The sequence below is a fragment of the Carica papaya genome, chromosome 3, assembly GCF_054855325.1.
Source record: "Carica papaya isolate Zhongbai chromosome 3, ASM5485532v1, whole genome shotgun sequence".
NCBI classification, from domain to species: Eukaryota; Viridiplantae; Streptophyta; class Magnoliopsida; order Brassicales; family Caricaceae; genus Carica; species Carica papaya.
This window is the reverse complement of record NC_142311.1, coordinates 24,057,975-24,063,974: the sequence shown is the minus strand read 5'-3', so window position 1 is coordinate 24,063,974 and position 6,000 is coordinate 24,057,975.

Here is a 6,000-nt window from a genome sequence, read left to right as displayed (position 1 = left end):
TGTGGGGGAGAATGTCTCAGTCGTTGTATAAAGAAAATTACCCCCTAAGTGCAAAGGCCAAGGTGTGTTTATTATTTATTAGAAAATAGGTACATTAAACATAAGAAAGACCATGTGTCATCTAGGGGCTTCCATAAATGTAATGCCATTATCCATTTATTCTAAATTGAACTCTAGGCCATTGAAGGATATTGGTGTCATCATCCAGCTAGCTAACAAGTCAGTTGATGTACTAGTCCAGGTAGACAACCTTATTTTTAAAAAATGTACTAGTCCAAGTTGACAATCTTATTTTACTAGTTGATTTCTATGTGCTAGATATGGAGGATGACAAATCCCCTAACTCATCAAATCTTTTGTTAGGTAAACTCTTCTTTAACAATGTAAAGACCAAAATAATCATGCAAGATAGCACCCTTACCATAGAATTTGATGGAGAGGTTGTGAAATTTAATGTTTATGATGCCATGAAGTACCCTATTGGTCTATCTTGTGTGTACAGTGTGGGCATCACAGATTCCTTAAATCATAAATATTTTGACTTGTGTCATGATGATGAGTTGAATGTTGTACTTTATAACAGCTTAAATTTTTATAGCTTAGGGGCTTTGGAGGAAGATTATGTTGTTGATAAGAATCTGTAGGAGACTGTGTTTGAATTGGAAGCACTTAAACAGTAAAAAGGTAATGCTCCAAATATTGATCTTCGTGCTTCTCACACAAAACTTCCACCTTTTGTTTTAGAGGCAAGCTATAGCTGAAGCCACTACCTAAACACCTGAAGTACATGTTCTTGGGAGAAAGAGACTCTTCCGGTAATAATCTCTAATAAGTTGAGCAAAACAAAAGAAGAAAGGCTAATCAAAGTGCTCAGGGAGTACAAAGAAGTAGTTGGGTGGACTATTGCTGACATTAAAGGGATATCACCTTCTATGTGTATGCATAAGATACTGCTGGAGGAAATAACGAGATAAATTTGAAAGAGTTCATGCGGCCTTAATGCCCAAATAAATAGGGGTTTCAAGATACAAATTTTGTGCGAAGGCTAGCAAAGGTGTTACAGGAATAAAATAGACTTAAGTTGTGTAACCATTGCTCTCTTGTGCTAGCAACATTAAATAAAATACCCTCAAACAATCTCCTATTCGTTTTTCTCAAAATCATCCAAAAGGTCACATGGGGAGTAAGGGCTAAAAGCTTCTTCTTAACCAAATGAAACCCGATTAGTTGTTAGTAGTTTCAAAGTTTAATTTTCATCCTAACTATTGTCAAGCTTGAATTATAACATGGTGGCACAATTTAAACATAAAATTACTATTTTTTAAGAAAATATATTTAACAAAAAAAAATCCTCATATGGGGAATTCTATGAAAAATAAATTACAGAGACTGAGAAGTAGATATCCTTTAAACTAGTGATAAGGATTAACTATCACAATAAAAAAATTTTGGTATGTGCTCTACCTGCACCCCGATATTATATGCACATGGACCATGATGTTGTAGACGTTATATTGTATCATGGGGATACCTAATCTGAAGGTGAGGTCCCGCATTATCTAAATAGATCATGAAAATATTACACTACTATTGACATATGTGTGAGTATAGTAAGAGTTAACTTCTCTAAATTATTCATATCCTTTGTTAATGGAGACAAAGGGTAAAATGTAAACATTACCATAATGATGGAAAAACCATTATGACGTGCATGCCCAAAATCTTGTAGCCAAAGCAGCACCTTCAAATCATGGGATCAATTTCTATCATATAGAAAGTGTAACACATCGCAAACCTTTGTGCTTAATTTGTAATTGTGAACCTCTATTTATTTGGGTCCTAAGGTTGCTTAAACTTTTTAGATATTTTATGATTTTAATTTTTGGATAAATATCGTATTTCATATTTTTAATTTTTTAAATAATTCTTAAATTTTTATTTTTAGTTCATTGTAGAAAAAATTTATTTTGTTTTTATTATTTAAAAAATAAATTTTTAGGAGAAAAAGATGGAGAAAAGGCAGAAATCCTACGGGAAGACACACGGTAAGGCTTGCAGCATGCGGCCGACTGGGGCTGCGTGCTACTACCTCGAGCAGTGCGCATTGCCCCCTTGGGCACTGTGTGCTACCTTGGGCAATGTGCGTCACTAGTTGGGTGATGAGTCGCCACCAGCTTGGGCGGTGTGCCGTTGTTGCTTGGATGATGTGCCACCATTATTTGGATGGCATGCCTCCATTTTTTGTGGCACCATCATGTCATGCCATTCGTTCGTTAGTCACATTCTTCAATCATCACATCACTTCTTTTCCCGTTGACTTTCTCTCTCCTCACCATGTTTTGCCACTTGGTGTAAATATAATAGTCCCCATTTTCTATAAACAAGGACCCTCCCTTCACCATTTCCACATCACTTCCATTCCATTCTTTCATCCTCTAAGAGCTTATAGAGAAAGGGAGTGATCTAGAGAGAGAAGGAGTGATCTAAAGAGAGAGAGAGGAGAAGAAGAAGAAAAGATGTAGCAAACTTCAAGGTTTCAGTAAGAAATTTAGTATTTATTTTTAAACATCCTAAGGAACATTTATAGAGTCAACTTATGAAGTTTTAATTTATGATTTGCATGATAATTTTTAAATATCTAAATGAAGTAAATTTTACTTGATAATGCAATATGATCATATAAGAACTTGATAATTTGCATGTGATTTAAATGATATAATTCTTGAGATCAGTTACTGAAATGTGAGAAGGTGATTAAATATAAGATGGTATGATATATATTTATATGTAGTGACATGCATAATTCATAAAGTGTTTCGTTAGGCTTTTTATCTCTGAGGGGTTTCTATTTTCTCCCCCATCTGGTCTAAAAAGATGTGAGAGAACCACTCCCTGTGCATGACAATGTACCCTCTAACAAGAGTGGTGACCCGATATTTCTGTAGGGGTCACCTTTGGCAAAGTATGGCTGTGGCATAGTTTTTTTGGTAGGGTCACTATGGTTGGCACGACCATGGTCATAGATCATGTTCATGTTTGGCAAGCTGCAAATGTGTTGTTGGTTTAGCAAGCCATAAATTATTGTTATATCTGAACTACTCATTCCACATGGGTAGTCAGAAATCCATATCTATCCTTAATAAATGGAAGTCAGAATGACTTTGTGAAGAAATGACACAAAAAATTGTGCATATCATGATTTGTTTGATTTTCTCTATTATTAACATGATCGATTTGATTGATATGATCATGACATGATGGATTAGATGTTTTCTTAAATAAACAAATTGTTTTCATAATTTAAGAAAGGACCCTTACGTGACTCCTGATAGTGAGTGTTGATGATGTAATTACTCATTTTAAAAATCTTATGATGTTATTTAAATACTATTTTTTTTACTGAGTATATGGAACTCACTCCTTTTCATGCCTCCTTCTGATGAGAAAGATAGTCAGGAACCGATCGCTGACCTACCCCTTGAAGTCTATGAGGATCCTGTGGATCCACTTGAGTGCATGACTTATCCTGCACTCTAATGAGTCCTTTAACAGAGTGAAAGAAGTGACCCTTTTTGTATTTTGATATTTTGTACTTTGTTGCCACTTCTTGCCTCAGTTATATGTGTAATTGGAACTCATATATTTTGTAAAGAATTTGTAATAAATTGCTCGGCTGCATACAATTAACTATTATACACTCGTAATTTGTTTCTATATCTAGGATCCTTATGCCTTAATTAGCATTTGAGATGTCACAGGTTGCTGCAGAAATGGTACATCTAAGTAATTACCTCATATATCCTAACATCCACATACAAACATGCATATACTATATACAGCCACAGGCGGGAGAGAGGACAAGAAGGGGAACTTCTGCTACCTGACTAGACAATTTAAACTTATTATATATATAGATTCAGTAATCATATGGACAAAACCCATAAACATGCGATTTTCCTTTACCATCACATCTCTTTAGGAGGCCAGGAGTATTTGTCACCTATACTCAAATCATAGGAGTAAAAAATAATGAAAAGAAAAATAATAAATGCCTTAAATAAAATAACAACCTGAAAGTGCTGGTAGTTCAAGGTGATGTGACCCATCAGAATTCCTCTTGTTGTAAAGGGATAGTTACAAACCTTAAAGGGAAAATAGACAGTAAAAGAGCTTAACCTAAAGGAAATCATTGTCTTTCACTATAATCAGTATCCAAAATTTCAAATGCTCAAGTTAAAAACATTCACCATTTCAATTTAAGCCTTGGAAAGCATGGAGTCGTTATGTGGAACTAATATTAAATTAATCAGAACATAGTACATACGTATGTGTATATATATATATATATATGTGTTACTAATGGCAGAAAAGGTTTCTTCATATTTGAAAAATTTTAAGTTGAATTCCCAACTATATATTTGAATACCCAAACACCTTAAATTAGAAAATTGATCCATCAATTTATTAGTTTGTTAAACTATAACATTAAATGCAAGACAGATAACATTAAAATTTCTCAAATAATTGCAAGAGCCATTTTCAAACATATGCTCCAAAGATACAAGATAGGAAAGAGATCAGTGCAAACCCTAGGCTTCCTTGTTGAAAGTACATGAACCAAGGATGATTTCCCCACATTAGGAGCCCTAACATGACAGAGAGTTGGTGTTTAAAGATCAACAACTGGCATTGCCTGCAAAGTTTCTAAAGTGTTACTATAATGCCCCGAACACCAATAACGAGGCGCATACATGCTCATATCATTTCCAGCTAATGGGACCCACAAAACGTGCATATACACAACTCAAAAGTTTAATATAATATAAGACATCTCTTGTGATATATACAAAATTTATATATACAAAACATGAGGTCAAAACTTAAAGTTTAACAAAATGATGCAGTAACCAAAATAAGAACAAAATCTGCACTAATTAGGACACCTTTGCGTGTCCTTCACTCGTCCAGCAACTGGTCTGATTCTTCCTACTCTGAAAAATATCAGAGTGAAATTTAATGAGCTTCACCAACTTAGTAAATATTCATATTATTCCAAGACCCAAATCAGACGTCGTGCAAAAACACACAAACATGTAGCAAATGCAATATTAATATTTTTCAAATCAAACCTGATTATAACTTTTCACAATATTTTTTATTTCACAATCTTATGCTTAGGAATTCACTTATGATTAACAATTACTTCTTTAATCGAAATTTTATACATTTCAATTAAATATCTCAATTACACTCAAATACCATTTCTACGCTCGAATATCATTGATAAACTCAAAATATCATAAATACACTCAAAATATCACATATACACTTAGAATGTTACAAATATACTGAAGATAACACATCTACACTTAGAATGTCACATCTAAGGTTTCATTGCACGATGCCATTTATATCATCACCTGCCATTTTAGATAAGCTTGCCAAGTTATATGTTAAAGAGGTGATTAGACTCTATGGCATTCCAATGTCAGTGGTCTCATATAGAGATTCTCGTTTTACCTCTAGATTTTTTACAAGTCTTCAACAAGCTTTAGGGACTACATTGTCTTTCAGTATGGCATTTCACCCAAAGATAGATAGCCAAACAGAGAGAACCATCCAAACCTTAAAGGAAATGCTTAAGGCTTGTACTAAAGATGGGAGAAAATTGGGATGACCACCTATTGCATAATAGAATTTGCTTATAATAACAGTTATCAATCTAGTATTGGTGCAGATCCTTATGAAGCACTATATGGCAAACCTTGTATATCTTCAGTATGCTAGGAAGACATTGGGGAAAGAAAATTGATTGGGCCAAAACTAGTTCAAGAGACTACATCAAAGATTGCCTTAATTAAGAATAATATCTAAAAAGCCCAGAATAGACAAAAGAGTTATGCAGTCAACTGTAAAAGAGGCTTGGAGTTTGAGATAAGTGATCATGTGTTCCTAAAAGTATCACCAATTAAGGGCATTATGAGATTTAGAAAGAATGGT